The sequence below is a fragment of the Colobus angolensis genome, unplaced genomic scaffold (assembly GCF_000951035.1).
Source record: "Colobus angolensis palliatus isolate OR3802 unplaced genomic scaffold, Cang.pa_1.0 Scaffold444, whole genome shotgun sequence".
In the NCBI taxonomy this organism is placed as follows: domain Eukaryota; kingdom Metazoa; phylum Chordata; class Mammalia; order Primates; family Cercopithecidae; genus Colobus; species Colobus angolensis.
Genome location: NW_012117866.1, coordinates 2,641,140 through 2,664,990, shown reverse-complemented (window position 1 = coordinate 2,664,990; position 23,851 = coordinate 2,641,140).

Genomic DNA, 23,851 nt, shown 5'->3' with positions numbered 1-23,851 from the left:
ATCAAGTTGCCAAACAGGCCTCATTTCTATTTGAAGGAGCAAATGTGGTATCAGTCTCTCCTGACCCAGGAACAAGATACATCTTCTCCATGTAAAATGCCAGCATGGTCACCCCTTAACTTTCCTTTTTCTGAATTTCCACAAACATGCCTTGCTATTAGGTAAGTTTCTTTCATAAGTTTATACTATCAAACAACATGGCCTTTCATTACAGAAGGCAATGTCAATGGATTTGAATTGTGAGTGAATTAAATATTTAGATATAAGTATATCTAGTTTGAGTTTTTAGGACTATGACCAAATCGAAGCAATTTATAGGCTCAGTGTGATCAAATGTAACTGCTCATTAAGACAGCTGGAAAATGGGCAGAGATTTCGATTCCCAAATGTTCTGTGTCCAATCAGCTATGTGATGGTTCTAAGTTGAAACCAGGAATAATGTTCTAGCTGCTTACATATATGAACTTGTTTCACAGAGATCAAAGCTGCAGACCTAGCAGTTAATATTCTCATTTATCAGATTGACATCTTTCTCTTCTGTCTATATAGCTTGCTAAGGGCAGCGTTCAACGAGTGATGGCTTTATTTTCATAGCATCACATAATTCTAGGGCTGCTTAGAAGTGATTTTATAGATCATCTCCTCCAGCTCATTATTTTACAGATAAAAAGCACTAAGGGTCCCCAGAAGATACATGAAATCCTAAAATCTAAATTCCTTTAGTGATGAGGCAGAAACTCAAATGTATGTTTCAGGTCCTGATTCTTTTTTCTGATGAAGTTTAGATCCTCTTCAGCTTTTATTTGTTTTCACTTAATTACGGTCTTGGAGCTTGGTATTTGTTGTTGCTTGTTTGTTCATTTGTTCTACTCTAGACCTCCGTACATCTTATATTCTCATCTAGGTTTGATGCCACTTCACAGTCAAGTTTATGTGTTACAGTTCTGTGAAATAAAAATGCTGTTTGCAAAGTCAACATAAAGGATGCTTCAACAACAAAAATAATCCAGAGACGTGATTTGGCCCCAGTTAAACAGAACAAATAAGTGATTCAATTATTCTTTTCCATTTAACTAGTATTGATGAACCACAGTATACATGCTGAAGAGCTAAAAATATTTAAAAACATGAATATTTGGGTACATATAATATGGGAGGGGGCAGGGAAGTGCTAGGTAGAGAAGGCAGGGTCCCTGGTGATGGCTCTATCCTCAGGTCTGTGCCCACAGGCCTAAGTGAGAACAGGCACTCCTGTTTTCACGCCCAAATGCTGCATTTTCCAAGACCACTCTGGCCTGCCATGTCCGCCATCCTATACCCATATAAACCCAAGAGACCTTAGCAGGCACATACATAAGTAGCTAGACATCGAGAGGAGAAGAACACACTGGCAGACACCGGTAGGCCAGGGACGGTGGAAGGACATGGATGCCGAGGGGAAATCAGCTGGGGGCAGTCAGGGGAGAGTCCAGCTGCTGGGTAGCCTGACTCCAGAGGAAGACTACCTTCCCACTCCATCCCCTTTCTGGCTCCCCATCCATCTTGCTGAGAGTCACTTCCACAACTCAATAAAACCTTGCAGTCATCCTCCAAGGCCACTTGTGATCTAGTTGTTTTTTTTTTTTTTTTTTGGCACACTAGGGCAAGAACCCAGGACACAGAAAGCCCTCTGTCCTTCTGATAAGGCAGGGGGTCTAACTGAGCTGATTAACACAAGCCACCTGCAGATAGCAATGTTGAAAGAGCACACTGTAACACATGCTTACTTGGGCTTTAGGAGCTGTAAACACCCCTAGATGCTGCCATGGGGTCGGAGCCCAAAAATGCTCCCCATGACCTCTGGACCTGCTTGTCTGCATGTTCTCCTTAAGGGTTTGAGAGTCAGGGCACTGAAGAAGTGAGCCACACCTCTGTCCCACACCCTGCAAAGCAGATAACTTCTCCCACTTCACGTGTTCCCTTTCCCTTCATAATGCTTCTGAAAATGAGCCTGAGCAACATGGTAAAGCCCCATCTCTACAAAAAATACAAAAAGTTAGCTGGGCATGGTGGCAAGCACCCATAGTCCCAGCTACTCAGGAGGCTGAGGTGGGAGAGTCACCTGAGCCTAGGAAGTTGAGGCTGCAATGAACTGTGATCACACCACTACACTCTACCCTGGCTGACAGAGCAAGACCCTGTCTCAATAAAACTAACAAGCAAAAATAAAGCTTCTGAAAATGATAAAGTACTTGCTTCGTTCTCTATATGTACAAACACTTCACACAAATACACCCTGCTGGACATGCTTGTGCTGCTAAACACCCTCAAATACTGCCCATTCCTGACCTGCCTCCATGGCATTAGACAGTATCTATGAAGAACTGCATTTTTCAGTGAGAAAACTAATTGCACTATGATATTCACGCATGCAACTGGGGGTAAAAAGGAATGGGCATGCTCACAGTGAGTTTTGCCTCCCTTAAACATGTATTCATGAATTGCTCACATTTTTAAATGATGCCATATTTCTAGTATACAAGGTATTACTCCTAATTTATACACACAAGAAAAACCATGAAAATCTTCAGGAAGAATTTTTTAATAGCAAAAACATATTTCTGAAAAATATATAATGTCCTGTATTTAGGAGGAAAAATCATCTTTACTTTTTAAAAAAGTGCAGTAAGAACTGTCTACTACATAGGGCTGGCACTATAATTCATACATGCAAAACATCACCCATCTGCCTGGTTGGTAGGAAATGTGGAGAAACTGTACATTTCTCTATACGTCTATTCAGTTTCTCTGTGCAGGTCTTTTTGTCTGTTTTCAGGTGTGTTCAGATCACCTTTGCCTTAAGGGAAAAGCAAAACAAAAAGAATTCTACCTTACTACTTCTTCCAGCTAGACTGCATGTTTTCTGTTTTCTTGTCCTGAGCCTGTTACCTATCCTTCCCTCCCACACCTCCCTCTTCAGAGGCCTGCAGCATGGCTCCATCTCTTACCCACTAGCACCAGTTCCCCAAAGCTGAGGATAAGCTCCCTGCTCAGATCTAGCGGCCTGTTCTTGCCATTTCCTCTTCATTCTCTTTCAGCTCTGTTGGCTGCCCACCCTGTGCTTTTGCTTTCTTGGCACCTGATATGGTTTGGCTGTGTCCCCATCCAAATCTTATCTTGAATTGTAACTCCCACAATTCCCACGTGTCATGAGAGGGACCCAGTGGAATGTAATTGAATCATGGAGGCGGGTTTTTCCCATGCTGTTCTCGTGAGAGTGAGTAAGTCTCACAAGATGTGATGGTTTTATAAAAGGGAGTTCCGCGGCACACGCTCTCTCTTGCCTGCTGCCATGTAAGACATGCCTTTCACCTTCTGCCATGATTGTGAAGCCTCCCCAGCCCCCAGCCACATGGAACTGTGGGTCCATTAAACCTCTTTTTCTTTATAAATTACCCAGTCTCTGGTATGTCTTTATCAGTAGTGTGAAAACAGACTAAGACAGCACCTCTGGTAGCACATTCTTGCCGAGTGTTGCTGACCTGGCATCATGGCTCTCTCCTCACTGTCTTATTCCTTAATGCTGAGTGTCTATGAGGCTCTGTTTCTGGTTTTCTCCATGGTTTTCCATCTTCATCCCTTTACAAATAAATCCTGTCCCTTCTGCGACAGCAACCTCCATAGCAGGGTAAGTATAGGTAACAATAATTTACTGTATGTGTCAAAATAGCTAGAAGAGCAGATCTGAAATGTTTGCAGCATAAAAAATGACAAATTTCTAAGGTGATGAATATCCTAAATACCCTGATTTGATCATTACATATTATATGCATGTATCAAAATAGCACATGTACCCCATAAATATGTACATTATGTATCACAAATAAACAAATAAAAATATCTAGGTAATCAGAAAACCACCTACAATGATAATAATAGTAATAAATCCCGTCCAAATACCTGCAGACCTCAGGCCTCCCCTGCGTGCTGCTCCTAGACCCTCAGTTCCTAGGCTGCTCGACTCTGTCTACTTGAGTGCATCGCAAATGGAACCATCCTCTTTCCTAAAAATGTGCTGCTTCTTTCCAACGTTTTTGGACAACCACAATTCTGCTGGGCTGCTAGGAAATGTAGAATGTGTGACTATCTTTGATAGTTCTATTTCCTTTTTCTTCCGTGAGCACAAACTTGCTGTGTATCTATTAAGGTGCAAGATATTGTAATATCCCTTTGATTGATTCTTTCCCACTTTTCTGAACAGACTATCCATTTTTCCTGTGTCTAGAGATGCTGTCACCTTACCCCCCCTACTCATGCCGGAAGCTTGAATGAGAACTTATTTCATTTCCTCTTCTCTCCAGCCCCGAACCTCTGCTTGCCTTTCAAGGGCTTTTATAATTTCCCTGTGATTCCCTTAATGTACCTTCCACTCCAGTGACAGCTTTCTCCTCATTATAATGCAAATCCTTCCTTTTTACACTGGGAAGAGAGGTTGCCTCATGCCTTTGGTATAAGGTAATTTCCTGTCTCTCATGTTAGTCCCCATAACATCTGCTCTGAAAAAATTTTTGTTTCCAGAAGCTCTAAACATATTTCAAAGCCCTTTAAGTTCCACCTCCATGAGGGTGTCATTTCTGATTAGGTGAAAACTCTCCTGTCCTCCTGTTGAAATCCTATGGCACTACCCTCCACAGTACTTGAATGTACTTGAATTAAGTATGCCACCAAACAGCTACCCTCCCCTTCCTCCTTATTTCACAACCATGACGTTGAGGATGACAACGTGCCCAATTAAAATATACAGCTTCCCAGATTCCCTTGCAGCTGGGGGTAGCCATAGGAAAATGAAGGCAGACTTGCGGATGTGTGTCTTTTTTCTTGAGACCCAGTTTCTACCTGCCTACATCTTATACCTAAGCTCGGAAGTACAGGAGCCATCATGCAAGAATTCCCAATGGCAGAGTAGGAAAGTTCTAAGGTGCCAAGTCATGATCAGCAAAGCAGCCTCAGGCTACTTACATCCCGAGTTCCTGTTATGTGAGAAAAAAAGAATCTATCAAAGCCCTACTCCTTGAAGCAGCTCTGGCTTCATACTGCTGTTACAGCTGGTATGCTACAATATTTTGGTGCTGCACAACAGCTGTGTATTGTTACCAATGTCATGTGTTTTTAATTTTCCATCCTCAACTATGAGAACTTATGAAAATCAAAAGTAAAAATAAACTAAATGAATATAACTATTCTAGACTATTTTCTTCAGGTTCACTTTCATCCATCAACTCGATATCTTGTTTTGCAAATTGTGTTCTCCAACATCTAAGAGTTCAGAAGCTAATAAATGACATCTCTGAATAGTGACAGTCATTAAGTTAACCATCTCACTTAGCTTCACTATAGAAATTGCACATTTTGCCACAATATGTGGACAAAACCGTCAGATTAACCATACATCATTATCAAACGCAGAAGCTTAAGTGGTCCAGATTGTTTTTGGCAATCTAGTTAGGCTTATTCATTTTAACCTGTGCATTGCATTCTTTTCACCTTATGACTTGGTCCTGCGCCCTTTCTGATTCTGCTCTTTCTAGTTTGGGATAAGGAACCGTACTCACTGTGTACCATATTAGAACAGGTATCATATTATGTGCAGAGTTCAATCTAGTTGTCTGTGGATGGGTTTATTGTTTCTTCGATGGGCTGTTAACTAACCCCTTTCCTCTCCCCAGTGCAGCCTCCTAAGGAGAACATGGGTACTGCAAGTGAGTTAAGATGAAAACTTAGGAAAGTCTCATCAGCAAAGGCAGGGCAGGACAGAAGGAGGCCTTGGGGCCCTTTGCTCTTTCATGATTTTCAATGGTTTCCTCTCAATAGTCAAGAACTGATGAGTGTGCCAGGAGAGAATGCTTGGGAGGGATGAAAGACATCCCTATAGGCCTTCATTCCCCTGAAATGCAATCCTTCTGTCACCTTCACAAGAAGAGCTCTTTGTAGAAGAGGGCAGGTGTCATCGGTCCTCTCCCAATGGAGCCTTTAATGCTGCCCAGCTCAGCCATGGAACCTGCCTGTTTACTGATCCCTCTCTGATAAGGGCCGTCGATAAAGGGGCACTGTCTCTGCAGGACCTAATGAGGAAGCGTTCTCAACCACACACCTGTCACCCCATATTCTGAGACAGAGTGGTTCCTGCTGAGCAGGCAACTGGCTCAATGGGTGCAGTGGCCCATGACCGGTGCTCAGTGAATGGCTTCACAACCACCCTGGAGACTTCTTAGGCTTGACAGGAGAAAGCAGACAAAAGAGAGAATGGGCTCATGCATTTGCAGCATGGATCCATACACTGGACTGTAAACTCAAGAGAAACTCAGAAACACACACACACACACACACACACACACACACACACACAACCCAAACACACTCAACAACAATGAGATGCATGCTGACCTCTGTGCTGAAATACCATCAACTTAGTCATAAATGAAATCATTAGAATGATCACAAACCACAGCCTATACAATTTAAGTATCTTCCATTGCATTGTGTGTAAATATATATATACACATATATATGTGTGTGTGTGTGTGTATTTCAAATAATACTTGATTTAATCAAGTTAAGCTTGATTAAAACAGGATAATAATGTGAAAAATGAAGAAAGATAGCTGTGTTCAAATCATCAGGTTTTATTTGCAGAAAGGGGGTAAAAAATTAAAACTCAAGTTATTACTCAGAACTATACACTTTAAAAAAAAATAATTAAAATGTATGGTTCTGAATTAATCCCAAATTAACTGACTGGCATCAGTAATAAATTAGCTATTACTAATTATCCTGCCAGATATGTAAGTGACCCCACAATTCCCCAGCACAACAATGGGCTTTAACAAATCTTATGGCATACTGTTGTGCTGTGCACTAAATAGCAGCATTTCACATAGAGGCAGGGGAATTCCTTAATTTCCTCTCATGGGGAGTTCTCACTCGGGAACAGCTGAGCCATAGTTTCACTTGTTTACTCACACTCTGATTAGCTGATGTCCCTTCCTGTCTTCATAAAGCATCCAACTTGGTCTTTGAAAGTGTCTAAACTTGTCTGAGACTCAGATTTTTGCTTTTAACAAGGGACTACTTAGGGTGTTTAGGGGGCTAACATCCAAAAGTTGTCTTCATAGTAGACATTTAAATATTAAATAATGAACTCCCATTATTCACATACTACGTATAGAGTTTAGGTCATTTTATAAAAAATTAAGTCTATTTACAAAATTCACAGATAAATTTGGTGTCTATTTAAGCAGGGGAGTAAAATTCTGTTTCTTTGAACACATTAGCTATGTTAATCCACCTTATTTAACTCCAATTCGGTTTCCAGTGATTCTAGTGTTATGCAGTATTTTCTGACAACTGCCATACTTGGGTAATCAATAGCCTTAGTTAAATGGATGTCTTTTGAAAATGTTAGTGAAAGCTATGCCTTGATACTGAGGGAAGACAGGAAAATCTGAGAGTTTGATAGAAGACATTCTATTTTGGCCTTTGGACTGTTGAGTTTTCTATAGAAAGCAAAATAAAAAGAAATCCAAAATGTCAGAAGACAAACCCATCAGACTTCATAAGTATTTCAGCATATGGGAAGCCTTTGTCTTTAAGAGGCCCTGCTTGAGGTGCTACAACTTAGAGAAGGAAAAAAAGGATGAAAGAGATAAAGAGAGGAAAAGAAATACTATTTATCTATCTTCCTCATAATTGCCTTAGAGTTAATTCATTTATGAAATACAGAAATTGCAGAACATATTTCCAGAATGTTATCTCTAGGTTTCCTTTTTCTATAGTCAGTTTAATTCAATAAATATCATTTCCAAAGCTTCATGTACATTTTGAAAACTTTTATGTGATTCCCCAAAATCATTAGTTCCTTCAATTTAGTCTTAATTTTCCAAATGATTCTTCAAGACATTTTACTGTTTCTCAATCCATTATTTTGCCTCAAACACAAATTATTTTTATTTAAAAAATTTTTAGAACCTGATAACATATGTACCTCGAATTCACCTTTTCTTCTGTACAAAAATTTTAAAAGATTAGGAATCCCTTTTTTTCTTTCAAACGCATACTTTTATAAGACAATATTTAACCTGGACAATTTTGGGACTTTTAGAAATAGTTATTACAAGGTATTTTTGAGGTCTCAAATTCTAAGACATAGTCCTTAATCTGAAAAGTATTTAAGTATTGATGTGAAGAATTGATCTTACCTTACTATTCTAGTGAGCTACTAAGATTTGACATGAGGCTGAGCGTGGTGGTTCATGCCTGTAATCCTAGCACTTTGGGAGGCCGAGGTGGGCAGTTCACCTGAGGTCAGGCATTGGCGACCAGCCTGGCCAACATGGCGAAATCCCATCTCTACTAAAAATACAAAAATTAGCCAGGCGTGGTGGCGCATGCCTGTAATCCCAGCTACTCAGGAGGTGGAGGCAGGAGAATTGCTTGAACTCAGGAGGCAGAGGTTGTAGAGAGCTGAGATCTCACCACTGCATTCCAGTCTGGGTGACAGAGCGAGACCCTGTCTCAAAAAGAAAAAAAAAGATTTGACATGGGAGAGACGACGGAAATATGGAAATATTATTCCAAAGATACATCTTAATTCACAAATTCCAGCATGTAGGTAATCGAATCACCATTATTTTACATAATTTGATTTCATATTTATTTATTCCTATATTTCATGGAGCTCATAGAATGAGTTAGCTTCAATTTTTTTGTGTGCAGGAGGGTACATTCATCCTATTTTCCCAAGGTTCTCTTAAGTTTCAGAGCTTGCATTCTGGGACTTATATAGTAACAAAAAAGTGGGTGTCAGGTGGCTGCTAGAGGGAGAGTTTATCAGTCAGGGTTCCACCAGAGAAACATACCACTTCAATATCAATACTGAATATACAGTATTGATACCTATTATCTATATTTAAATATAGATCTACAGGAGATATAGAGAAACGGATAGATAAATATGATTATATATATGCTATTTATATCAAGAGTATACTGAGTATATATATCATGTAAATATATCTACATATCTACAGATATATAGCTATATAGATTCATAGAAATATATGATACATAGATATCAATATTTTATATACCTCATATATAAGATATATCTATCTATATGTCCTCTATATATTCTATATCTACATCATGTACACACACACACACGGACATGCACAGACACATGCATATATATTTTCTTGTCCAATATAGTACACATAAATATATGCATATATGCCTAGAGGTAGACAAATTGATTAATCAATATCAGATATACATCTACCTATCTATATCTATTCACAGTTATTAGATACTTATACATACAGTTAGAGGTCTTTATGACAGAGCTCTGACTTTGCACACTTGTGGAGCTGGTTGAGCAGTCTCTGTAAGGCTTTGGTGCTGTTTTTGAGTTTGATGCTGAAGCCAGGCATCCACAGGGCAGGAGTTCAGGAAGAGAAGAGGAACATGACATGGGAGAGATCGGGGGCAGGAACCTGCAAGGACAGACTGAAACCCATATCAAATCTTGGTGCCTCTGCCCCTCATGAAAGCCAATACAGAGACCCACATGGCAGAGGCTTCTAGTAATTTTGCCCTAAATTTTAGTAACAGAATCCCTATATGCACGTAATATTTCATAGCCTACCTTGTAAACAGATGTGGCTGTCTGATTAAGTTTTGGTCAATGGGTGAAAGCAAGTGTTACTTCCGCATAGTAGCATGAGAGCTGTTAGGAGGGATGGCCTCCTTCTGCTTTTTCTCTTTCTATTCTGCTTTGCTGAATGTGTATGTGGAGGTTAGTGCTACAACAGCCCCTATTAGCACATGGGACACAGTGGAGTGAAGACCTGGAAGAAGTCCCGCTCCTTGATGAGTTAATGAGGCCACCATATCCTCCCTATACTGCCTCCTCCAGACGTCATGTGAGTTCAGATGAACTTTTACTTGTTCAAGCTGCTGCTATATGTGTCTTCTTGTTGCATAATGCTAACTGACTCAGTAGCCTTGGGATTCGGACCTGGGTCCACCCAGGGGTATTTAGAAAAGCAAGTAATGTCCTCATGACCCTTCAAACTTGGATGAATCACTCTTCCTGGTGTTCACAGCTTGGAGAACACAGGAACCCTCTGCCTTCTCTGTGCTGGCACAGGAACCTTGGTGAGACCCTTTCAGGTCCCATGCTGTCTGTTACTTTGGGATTTACTGAGGAAGCAAGGTTTCTACCTTTTAAACCAAGGATTTCCTAAAAATGGGTGTGGTGATATTCCCAGATACACTGCAAGATTCCCGATTAAATTTAGTTTCAGTTACAAAGTGAAATAAACAATGTTGGCAAGTCACAGGGGCTTGCAGCAACATAGCAGTCTCAAGACTGGAAGTGAAACAAGAAACAGGAAAACCATAAAATAAAACCAGTAATCAACAAACAAGGCATTTGAGGACTATTAATACAAAGGCAAACAGCCGTATGCAGACCAATCTACCTTGAGGACGACCTCTATATTATACGCTTAAGCAGAATTGACCAACATGCAAATAAAGTTTACAGGTTCTATTGCAGGGGCAAGGAGATGAGTGACATATTGTATAAATATTTTTTCTGTCAAAATAGACGAATACCCTTTAATAACTACACATTTTTAAATTCACACGTGTGGGAAGCCTCAGTTACTTTTCCTATGATGCCAAATAAACTGGCATGAACAAAGATGCTTGCTTCCCTCCCCTCTTTTTTTATCGCAGTGTAAATAGTCTTCTAATGATCAAAAATATTAATATGCCTCCTCGGGTGCCTAATTTAATACAAGAAAAAATACTGTATTTAACATTTATATGTCTCTATTTGTACATTGTAGGAATGTTTTCTGAGCTGACATTTTTATAACTTGATGAAATTTTATCTGAAAAAGATGTAGCCATTTAGCTCAGTGAAATGAAACAAAACTGGATTTAAACTATGGCTCACAAACAGGAGGAATGCCCATGCTAGTTCTAAATCACACTGTACTAATCATCAGTCCACAGATGACTAATTCCTATCTGTTTGCTTGCCCCAAGAACAGAATCTGCTTAACGTTTCTAGAGCCAGCAGTAGGCTTATGTTATCCAAGAATTTAAACAGCAATGGTTTTCATTTGTAGACACTTCATTATTCGACTCCAAAGTCAGAAGCAACAGCATTTCGTTCACATTCCCATAGGCACTAGCATAGCAATTCTGAGGTGTGCTTCTCATTGTAGGGGATAAAATCCTCATGGTTTCACTGGATTAAAACAGTGTCTTATTGTTTTAATTAAGGAAAAGGAGTGAAATCTTATAATGTAGGCTTCTGTTGTTCTGGTTGTTGGAGGTAAAATCAAAACACCTGAAAGAGCAATGATAGGCAATGCTCAATTGTCAGAAACAAAAAGATGGTCGGTTAAGAATATACATAACATTTCCCCCCCTGAAGTGTCACTGGCATCAAATGGATGCTTTTAAAGTCGGTGGCCTCTTGACTGTGATTGTTATAACCTAATTAATGTAATTCTTCCTAAATCATTGAAAACCAAATACGAATTTAAAGACAAAGAAAGGAGGAACATCTATAAAAGACACTTGTGATAACCTACAAAAGCTTGTGCCAAACCAACATCGATCATGTGCTAAATCCTCTCCTAGAAACATTTTCTGGCAGAATCTCTCTTGTGAGTATTCATAAAAATGCATAGTAACACTTCTCAAGATTCTGAAATCTCAGAAACACCTTTTATTGAGTGTGACTATGCTGCATTATTAGATAGAAGCTGGTTTATGTTACAGATGCTTGGGGCCTTTGGTACTGAAGTTCTATTCACAGAACCCAATTATATGTACTTGTCCATGGGAAGAAGTTCCATTCTTTATAACTTTACACCAAACTGGTTCACTTCAGTACTATGTAGCAAATTACCTGTGTTTTGGTACCTCTGATAAAGTCTTACAGTTTTACAAAGTTATATTCTGAAATGATTGTTTATGCCCAAGGTCCATCTCTAAAGTGTGGTGAAAGAATTGTTTTTTCCAAATCTGCTTGGTTCCTGGGGTCAGATATTCAGTTTTTATTTAAGCAAGGGAAAATATATTTGAAAATACTCTTCAAATAATCCTATCTCAAAAATTCTGTTTCATGAGTTTAGATGGCAAACATTCAGTTAATAAGAGCTTGGGTAGTGAAGGACATTTTATGTATGTTGTTCATATATATCTGTTATACTTACTGCAATGTCTCCAAATGTTTTCCATTAAACTTTGCATGTGTGGTGATAATGAACAGATTAAGATAGATGTGGGAATGTAGTGCTACAGTGTGAAGGAGAAAGCATAGCTCATTCCTTTTCAACAAACCATTCAACTCTGGTTGGTTATACTGAGTCCATGCAGTATTCCCCAATGTGACAATGTTCACTTAGATAATATATATACACACACATACATAAATATATATTTATATAATCATATATTAATTTATATATTAACACACTGTATTAAAATATAATATTTAATATATAAATATTATACTGATAGTTATATATTAATTATATTAATACATTAATATATATAAAATCTAAGTCTCCAAAGTGACAATGTTCAGACTATATATATAAAATATATATACATCTTAAATCTTTTCTGATATATATCTATATATATATCAGAAAGGAAAGATTTAAATGTTATGCATAAGTTCTAGTTAACTCCCCAGCCAAAACCATTCAAACGGAATCATAAGGATTGAAGCCTGAGTTTGGAGAATGCGGGACACTATGAATGGCAAGCAAAGAGGGTTGGGATGGAAGGTTCTGTAGGATGGGTCTTCACAGGAGGGGTCCATAGGGATTTGTTAAAGCTGAAAAGAACGACTGGTGTCAGAGCTTGTGCTGGGCTGGGTACAGCACCTGAGTTTCATGATTATTCGAGCTCTGATGCTGTGGTGGAGTCCAGAGCAAACAGCTGCAGTATCCCCACTAGGTTGTTGACCTAGTTTTTGCCTGTTTTCATTCAGAAAAGCTGCATCCAGCCCACACCGCCTGCTCTTCTGGTCCTGACCCCTTGCTGCCTTGCAGTGTCTCAAACTCCCCAGGCTCAATGTTCCCTTTGTTCTCATTTCCACTAACCCCAAGAACATACTGTGAAGTAGGGAAACTGAAATGGAAAGGAGGCAGGGAGAGCAGCAGAATCAGAGAAGAGGAGGGAAGGTTTTCCAACACATGAGAAGTGTTGGGTGTGCGCTCTGTGTGTGTGTGTGTGTGTGTGTGTGATGGGAAAGAGAATGAATTCAAAATTTAAAAGCAAAGAAGAAGCGAAGCAAAGTGCTCACCATCCAGAGGCAGGGAAACTCACGTCAAGTTCCCTAGCACATCAAAATTACCAGATTAAGAAACAAAACAAAATGTGTGCATGCACAAAATTCAGACCCTGAACTCACATTTTCAGAAATTTTCTTGGGATCCAATTCAAATCCCCAAGATGCAGAACTTTCCAGAAATGTCTTTGGAATTTAATTCATGCCCTATCCCCAAGCTTCAGAATTTTCCAGAAATTTCTAGAGGATCCACAGGGGAAAGGAAACTTAGACCCCACATATAAACATATTTCAAAAGGTCATTACATTTGGAAAGAGATATAAATAACATGGGTAAGGAGGTGAAGCTGTGAGAACCCATTCATTCGTTCTCAGCTTCACTGAACAGCCAGCACTGAATTTCTCTGCTTGTTGCTAGTTCCATGTCAGAGCCCGTAATACTTGTGTGGACCTGCTTTGGAATGAATGTACCCAGAAGAGCTCTCAGCTGGTGACTGATGCAAGCTGATTCTGCAGAAATGCTCTATCCCCTGTGCCCTCAGGTAGGCTAATTTTGGGGTATCTTCCACTTGCCTTCCAGAATTCCCAGGGAAGATTCTCCTCTAGTTACCCAGAAGGATAACTTGCTGAATAACAAACACCCTCCTGGCCACCCTCTTTAGTGTCTCAGTTCCCACTCCCCCCTCCACTCTTCCCCAGGAACCCATCCCAAATAAACTACTTGTACTGGAATTCTTGTCTCAGGTTACTAATTCACACAGAGAGAACACACAGAAGTCAGGTGAAGTAGACCATCGTAAGTTTTATCCCAGAATAAGCTCTGCTAGACACATGAGTCCCACTGGCCACAGGTGGGAGTAGCTGAAGTCACTCCTGGGAGTAGATGGGTTATATTTGCAGAGAATACCTGGTGTGAGAATGGGAACCTCAGAGAAGAGAAAACCTGCAGGTGCTGACTGAGGAAAAACAGAAGGGAAAAGACAATGCAGAGAGAGCCTGAAACAGGGGAAATCAGGTGAAAACTAACAAGAATATGAAATCAGGAGCTCCCTGGAATATCAGCAGCTAGAATAGGCATTGCAATAAGCCGAGGACTTAATGCTTCAAGGCTTACTGTGAGGGCATAACTATTATATCAACAATAAGAGAAACTCAAAAATAACAACAAAAGGATAAAGAAGTCTATCCCCATCCTCTAACACCATACTATTTAATTGATTGGTTGATTGATTGATTGAGACAGAGTTTCGCTCTGTCGCCCAGGCTGGAGCACAGTGGTGCGATCTCCACTCACCGAATCCTCCACCTCCTGGGTTTAAGCAATTCTCTGCCTCAGCCTCCCGAGTAGCTGGGATTATAGGTGCCCACCACCATGCCCAGCTAATTTTTTTTTTTGTATTTTTAGTACAGACGGGGTTTCACCATCTTGGCCAGGCTGACCTTGAACTCCTGACCTTGTGATCCACCCACCTTGGCCTCCCAAAGTGCTGGGATTACAGGCACGAGCCACCGCGCCCGGCCAACACCATACTATTTTTTATGCTTTTTGTTTCTCTCTCTTTTTTTTTTTTTAAGAGTCAGGGTCTTGCTCTGTCACCCAGGCTGAAGTGTGGCAGAATCACAGCTCACGACAGCCTCGAACTCCTAGCATCAAGCATCAATACTCCTGCCTCAGCCTCCGGCACAGCTGGCACTATAGGCATGCACCACCAACCTGGCTATTTAAAAAAAATTATTTTAGAGATGGGATCTCACTATGTTGCCCTAGCTGGTCTGGAACTCCTGGCCTCAAGTGATTCTCCCACTCAGCATCCCAAAGTGCTGGGATTACAGATGCGAGCCACCAAGCCTGGCTATTTTTTTTTTTAACTAGATTTTTATAAACATGATATTTTCCATAGATATTTTTAACATAATAGCAAAATATGTAAAGTCTTAAATTTATGGTTTTAAAAAATCCGTAAATCCCAGATATGGGGTAGTGGTATATAAAATTACCTGAAAAGACACATCACTGTAAGTTCAATATAATTCAACAGTGGAATGATTGTCTCAAAAGCTAATGCAATTCTGACTTCCTTATGGAACTATGAACATCAAGGGAAAAAAAGTATGCCCAATCCACTCTACATCTTTAGACTTCCCCTAGGGTGCTGGATCCAGTTCTGGGCCTCTTGGCATGAGTACTGGCAAGCGGGGTAGGTGTTCCGAAGGGTAAACCTAATTGTGAGAGAACGGGAAGCACTCTACTCAGAGAGGAATTTGGAAAAATGCAGGAAAAACCTAGAGTGGAGGCACAATGATAAACCCAAAACATCAGAAGCTGTTTCATTCAGAAACCTTTTAAAAATATTGAGGATTGCTGGAAAGGTCAGCACAAGAAACAGAGAAGAATAATTCCAGAGAGGCATCTTATTTCACAACAAACAGGAACGTTAATGCTGTTAAAAAATGGAAGTGGCCATCTCAGAAGGTAGTGAGTTCTTGTATTCTTGAATAAAGGACTCTGTAGGGGTTTTGGTGAGAGTGTCTGTGAATGGGGTAGATGGCTGAATTGGAAACATTACATCGTTTCTAAGTACGATAGTCTGTAATCTTTGCTTCTCTGAGATTCAAATTTCCAAAGATTAAAAATTAAATTTTTGTGTTGTTCTCGTTCTGTCTTTTCACCACCTCTCTCCCACTTTAGTCTATGCACAGTGAATATCCTGGCCCCACTTTAGTCTGTGCACAGTGAATACCCTGGCTGAATGGACCAGGAGAATCCACGGCTTTTCTACTTACAGAATTGCAAAACCTGTTGTTACAGCTCTTTGAAAGTGTAGAAACCAGAGTATGTAAGTAACTCCATTTTTATAATGAAAACATTTCCCTCTCTTTGAATGCACATGAAAAATGTTGAACACTTAGCCAAGTGATGAAAAGGAGATGTATTAAAGGTCATTAGAATTTTGTTTCAAACTTTGGCAAAATACAAGACTATTTCCCAAATAAATGAAGGAGAAAGCATTTGGCAAATCCAATAGTTTCTGATTTTTATTTAAAACTTACTTTTCTGTTCTGCTTGGCTCTGCTGTAACATATTGAAGCCAAAAACAATTAGAACACAAAGAAGAGTTTGAAAATATTTGCACGTAATTCACAAAGGTAAAGGTAAGTGAGTCTTGCAGAGTTGGAAGCCAAGGCATGAGTAAGAAGTAAAATATATACCATAAAATGATTCCCTTGAAATTTCCTACTGTAATGACAACCATAAAAATTCCAAATACCAAGAAACCAAATGCAATACTAAACACCTGGCTGCAAGGCACCATATTAAACACACCATAATCTTTATTTGTATAATGTTGAGGTAGGGAATGTCAGCATCAGATGGTTAGAACATTCCATAATTAGTTTAGTTCAGTAACATTTAAATGGACATTTCTCCAGTCTGGCAAATGTTTGTATTTTTTTCTTTAAGCACTGATTGTAGGTCTTCTCCCAGCCGATAATGGCGTAGGCTTGGGGAAGATGTTTGCCTATTGATAATGGCATGAAAGTGCACGGTGCTGTTCAAGGTTGTTTGGTGAGCACCTTAGGAATGGGAGAGGGTGAGAATAGAACGTTGGCAAATGGGCAGTGAGGGTGTTGCCTCTTAAAAGCTGTTGTTTATGTTCCTAGCATGACATCAAAACAATCCAGGACATTAATCATTTACAATATGTGTCTCTAAGGAAAGAGGCAGATCATTTTTTTTTTTTTTTTGGCAAATACACTGACTCTTACACATTGAGTACCATCACAGTCATCTAAGTAGTCATCTTTAATGCTTTACTTATTTAATAATGCTACCCTTCCTTTCATCATTTTTGAATTACCTCTTCCTTCAGTGTCCTTACATCTGAAGGACATTTAAAAAACTATGATCAGTGGTGTCCCTTTAATCTTTTAGGGTGGATTTAACTTTCAAATGCAACTAAATATCATTCTGGACAAAGAATGTCTAGTAGATATGGTGAACTAACCAGTTAATTTAATTTTATTTCTTTTTTTTTTTTCTGAGACAGAGTTTCATTCTTCTTGCCTGCGCTGGTGCAATGGTGAGATCTCATGGATGGATGGATGGATGGATGGATGGATGGATGGATGGATGGATGGATGGATGGATGGATGGGTGAATGGATGGATAAATGGAAAGACAAATAGGTGAGGAGATAGACAGATGGATGAGTTGATAGATGAAAGGATGAATAGGTGAATAGATGGATAATGGATGAATTGATGGACACTTGATTGTGAATATTCACTATTGTGAATAGTGCTGCGATAAACATAAGAGTACAGATGTCTTTTTGATATAAGGATTTGTTTTCCTTTGGGTAGATACCTAGTAGTGGGATTTCTGGATAGAACAGCAGTTCTAATTTTAGATTTTTTATGTTGAAAATTAAATTAGGCCAGGTTGATTCTATGGATAAAGAAAATGATACATACATACACACACACACACACCCCATGGAAAAGTACTTGGCCATGAGAAAGAATGAGGTCATATCTTTTGCAGCAACACAGATGGAACTGGAGGTCATTATCTTAAACAAAAAACTCAGAAACAGAAAGTACAATACTGCATGTTCTCACTTATAAGTGGGAGCTGAACAATGAGTATATATATACAGAGAACAGAATAATAAACACTGGAGACTCACAAGGGTAGGAGGATGGGAGGTGGGTGAGGGATGAGAAATTACCTTTTGGGTACAATGTACTCTATTCAGGTGATGGTTACACTAAGAGCTCAGACTTCATCACTACTCAATATATCCATGGAACAAAGCTATACTTCTATCCCTTAAATCTATTTTTTAAAAATCATGAAACGTTTTCTTAAAACATATGACAGCAATCAAAAGAGAGTTTCCAATAAGATGAGTTGAGTAAGTTTATAAACTCACACCACCACCCCTAAAAATACCTATGGAAATCAGTTGATGGTATTTCCCAACCACCCATGTGAGAACTGACACTGCTGAGCAAGAAAATTTTACAAATCCGTAAAAAGTTTACTCTGAAAACCGAATTTTCTAAAAGTTATCATCTTATTTAGTCCTTATATTAGGACATATTTGCTGTCATATTTGGAAGATACAGGGCGTCTTGTATCTTTCTTGAAAGCTGTAAAGGGAACAGAAATATAGACATAGATGTCTCATCCTAAAAGGATAAATGAGCCGGGTAACATAGCAGGACCCTATCACTATAAAAATTAAAACAAAATAGCTGGGCATGGTGGCGTGTACCTATAGTCCTAGCTACTTGGGAGGTTGAGGTGGGTGAATCACTTGAGCCTAGGAGTTTGAAGCTGCAGCCAGCTGTGATTGCACCACCGCACTCCAGTCTGGGCAACACAGCAAGACTCCATCTCTAAAAAATAAATAAATAAAAGGGCAAATGCCCCAGTACACATTCAAATCTATTAATTTAATGAACTATCAATTTAATGAATTTTCATCATTTTCTCAAAAGCCACCACTCACTTCAAATATTAAATTATCTTTGTTCTCTGTAAAATTTCTGCTTCTCTCACCTTCTTTAATTCATATTTCACTGGCTTTGGATTCCAACTTCTACTTTACAGAAGCACAGCTCCTAAAGAATGGGATCCAGTGCCTCTCCTTCCACTTACCCAGAAGAGGGGTGTCAGTCCCTTTCAAATGCTAAACACCTCATTACTCCTGTCATATGTTTGGCTGAAGGAGCCCCAAACCTCAAGCTTGGTCTTTTATATGGGTCTCTTATTTGGCAGCTATGGACTGTTAACACATAATTCCAACAGTTACTTAGGAGCCTCTGGCTTCACTGGGTCAGATGCCTCTCCGGCGCTCTGACTAGGGGTGAAAGTTGTTAGAGTGAGACATAAAAAGGCTCATTTTATGCCTTTTGCAGTTACCATCTTCAGTTACATTCTTAAACAAGTGAGTGGATTAACCCCTGCAATCCAGATACTTTAGGAAGATTTAGTAAATGCCTCTGTGGAATTATAGGGTAAGTCTCAAAAATTCTGCTGAGGAATTCTTTATGCTATATACAGAAACTTCTCTGAAAGTCCACCTGTAGAATAATTGATCCAAAAAAGCATCTTTCCTTTCTACTTCCAGAATCTAACACAATTCCTGACACACTGTTATAATATCTGCTCTTGGCCGAGAATTTTCATTAACTAATGAAAAAATGGATGGATGGATAGATGGATGGATGGATGGATGGGTGGATGGATGGATGGATGACTAGGTGGGTGGACGCATGGATGGATGGATGGAAGGATGAGTGGGTGGGTGGATGCCTGGATGGATGGATGGAAGGATGAGTGGGTGGGTGGACAGAAGGATGGATGGATGAGTGGGTGGATGAATGGATTGATGGAAGGATGGGTGGGTGAATGGATGGATAAATGGAAAGACAAATGGGTGAGTAGATGGATGGATGAGTTGATAGATGAAAGGATGAATGGGTGAATAGATGGATGAATGGATGAGTGGGTAGAGGGATAGAAGGATAAGTGGGTGGGTGGAAGGATGAGTGGATGGGTGGATGGATGGAAGGATGAGTGAGTGGGTAGATGGAAAGATGAATGGGTGGGTGGGTGGGTGGATGGATGGATGGATGGATGGATGGAGGAATGAGTGGGTTGGCAGATGGATGGAAGGACAACTGGATAGATGGATAAATGAATGAATGTATGGATAAACCAAACAATGAATGAACACCTGATTGTATGCAGCTTTGACTTTACCTCTGTCCAGGAAACTCCCTTTTATGTAATTTTTCACATTTGTTTTGGAATTTGATTTTTAAAAAATGAAGAACCTGGGCCAGGCACGGTGGCTCATGCCTGTAATCCCAGCATTTTGGGAGGCCAAGGCAGGTGGATCACCTGAGGTCAGGAGTTCGAGACCAGCCTGGCCAACATAGTGAAATCCCGTCTCTGTTAAAAATACAAAAATTAGCTGGGCGTGGTGGTAGGTGCCTGTAATCCCAGCTATTTGGGAGGCTGAGGCAGGAGCATCCTTTGAACCTGGGAGGCGGAGGATGCAGTGGGTCAAGATCCTGCCATTGCACTCCAGGCTGGGCAACAAGAGCGAAACTCTGCCTCAAAAAAAAAAACAAACAAATATTATATATTTATATTTTTTTTACCAAAAAAAAAAATGTTTACTGTGAGTGTAACTAGATCAGTAAGGTTATCAAAAATTAATTATTTCTCAGATTAGTGGGCAACTGCAACTCCTATAGCAAATGTGTTTCAAAATCTTAGTAAACAAAAATAGTTTTCTAAAGCAAATATTCTAAAAGATGTCATTGCCAAAAACAACCACATTCTAGAATCAAGATTATGAGTTAATGATTTTTGGAAATGCTGAACAATATCTTTCAATGTTACCTTGGCTCTTTTAGTCAGACTTACAACTTTGTGATGATGAAATTCAGAGTAAAGATAGGCTTATCGTTAATGTTTTACAACATTGTGTAACTGCTGACCTCTGCCATGTCAAATGACAAAATGTAAGTCACTGGCTGAGTGCTTACCATCTCCAAGCACAAGTGTACACGTGTCCTTTTATTTTTGGGATTTGCTTGTAACTGTTGTTTGAAGCCTATCATTATTGCTTTAATTACACGTCTAAACTAAGGATGAACACAAATTTGGTTTTAATTTAAAACTAAATTTAAAAAAATAAGAGAATAATGTGAAGTTTTATCATGTTATCAGATGACTTCTAGCCCTAATAATCCATGGGTTTGATCACAGCTTTCTTTAAGGCAGTGTTCCTACGTGATCGAGTTTTGAATCTTCCACAGTGCCCAGCACTCTCCTGTACATATGTTAGGAGCTCAAAAGCACCTGATGAATTAATTCAGAAGTGAATCTTGCTACTACTCCTGTTTCAGATGGGACCACAAATAATTTATCCCCCCAGATCTGCACCTAGATCAGCTCCACCTTCACTCGTACTTGGCAAATACTGTATATGCAGGGGGACTGGGGAAGAGCATGATAACAGAATTGCAATACCTCATCTCTGACTTCACAGGTGATATGGTTTGGCTATGTCCCCAATCCGAATCCTCATCTTGAATTGTACCTCCCATAATTCCCACGTGTTGTGGGAGGGACCCTGTGGGAGATATTTGAATCATGGGGGTGGGTCTTTCCTGTGCTATTCTTGTGATAGTAAATAATTCTCATGAGATCTGATGGTTTTATAAGGGAGGGAGGTCCCTGCACAAGCTCTCTTCTCATGTCTGCTGCCATGTAAGACATGCCTTTCATCTTCAGGCACGATTGTGAGGACTCTCCAGCCATGTGGAACTGTGAGTCTATTAAACTTCTTTCTTTTGTAAATTGCCCAGTCTCAGGTATATATTTATCAGCAGTGTGAAAATGCACTAATACAATAGGTGTTTGAGATTAAAGGCAAAAGCTTTTTAAAAAAAGAATAGCATAATAAGGTATATGATAAATACTAAGAAGCTATGCAGACGATGAGTGTTACAGGACTAAAGAATGCAGAGCTATGGGTATAAAGTTAGAAATGGACAAACCAACTCAAGGAGGCCCAGACCCAAATAATCCAGTAAATTAATACTAGCAGAAGTGAACCAATGGGAAGTCACGTAATATCAGGCAGGTCAGCCAGTGGTCTAAACTATGAACACCTGCAAGCTGAGAGGAGCCTGGCTTTAGGACAGTGTGGAATAGACTTTATGGAATAACTGGGTACACTTATGGGACCAGAAGCAGGATTGAGATAAGGCAAGCCCTTACTCCTTCAGGAAGTAAGATATCACTAGGACAGAGACATGAATGCAGAAAGTAGTGACTTTGTGGCTAGTGAAGCCACAGCCCACTTCTAGATCAGAAGGAAGAAAACCAAAGCGGTTCTGGAATCAAGGTTGGTCTTTCCACCATATTCTTTTCTATCTTTCAGCCGTTTCCTTCTCTAAACTATATTTGAATTTACTTAGCTGGAAAGCAGGAATCTTAGTTCCAGGTACTACTTTATCCCAAGATTTTCCCTGATAGGAGAGTCTGGACTCTAAATAGTAAACTCAATTCCTTTTGTGTACTCCTGCAATCCTGTCTAGCCCAACACTCTATCCTTGGTGCCTTCTTAATTCCTCCACAATAAGGTTTTAGAATCTCACTATGGCTCCACCAATATGAAGAGTTGAAAGTTTCCATGTGCTGTGAAAATTGTGTGTTCAACTATCCACTAGATCTACCCAAAGAAATGTCCTGCAATACCCCAAACTGAGTTATGACACTAAAACTATTAACTTCCTCCATGTGACATCCTTCTCCTCCTCTTTTCCCAGGGACTCAAATCACAATCTTGGCCATTTCTCTTCCTATATTAGTCAGGGTTCTCCAGAGAATCAGAACCAATAGGATGGATGGATGGACAGATAGATAGACAGACAGACAGATAGATAGAAATATGACAGATAAATAGATGGATAGATAGAGACAGATAGGTAGGTAGGTAGAGAGAGAGACAGAGAGAGAAAGAGATTAGATAGATAGATAGATAGATAGATAGATAGATAGATAGATAGATAGATGAGATTGATTATAGGAATTGGCTCATGTGATTATAGAAGTTGAGAAGTGCCACAATATGCCATCTGTAAGCTGGAGGACCAGGAAAGCCGGAGGTGTAATTCAGTCTTGAGTCCAAAGGCCTGAGAAACAGAACCAAGGGAGTCCATGGTGTAATTCTCAGTCTGAGGCTGAAGGCTTTAGAACCGGGTAGGAAGGGCAGGGCAGTAGGGCATGGAACACTGGTGTAAATCCAAAGGCCTGAGGAGCAGGGGCTCCAGTATCCAAGGACAGGAGAGGGATGTCCCAAATCAAGAAGAGAGAGAGAGAACTTTTCCTTCCTCTCCCTTTTGGCAGGCAGTCAATGGATTGGAGGATGCCCACTCACATGGGGTGAGCAGTTTTTTCCTCAGTCCACTGATTCAAACGTTAGTCTCTTAGAGAGGAAGTCTCATAGACACACCCAGAAACAATGTTTTCCCAGCAATCTGGACATTCCTCAATCTAATCAAGTTGACACATACAATAAACCATCACACTTCCCTTTCCTTAAACCTCACCTCCAATTAACAAATGGGTTCCACTGACTTTCGTTAACATGTGCCTCCATCATCTCTTTAATCCCATCCTACTGTTACCATCTTTGTTCGGCTTCTCAAAATCTCCTTGTCTATCATCCCCTAAATATTATCTCTCAACCACACTACATTGCCAATAGAGGTTTTCCAAAATTTAGCACTGTCCATGTGTTTCCTCAAGTCAAATTCTTCAATGGCTCCCAAGTGTCTACTTGACAAAGAATAAAACATGGTCTTCACAGCCTTCTACTGTTTTTCCCCACCAGCTTCCACAGCCTCCTCTTTGTGATGCAGCATCATTCACTAGTGCATGTGACATACCAACAATTTCCA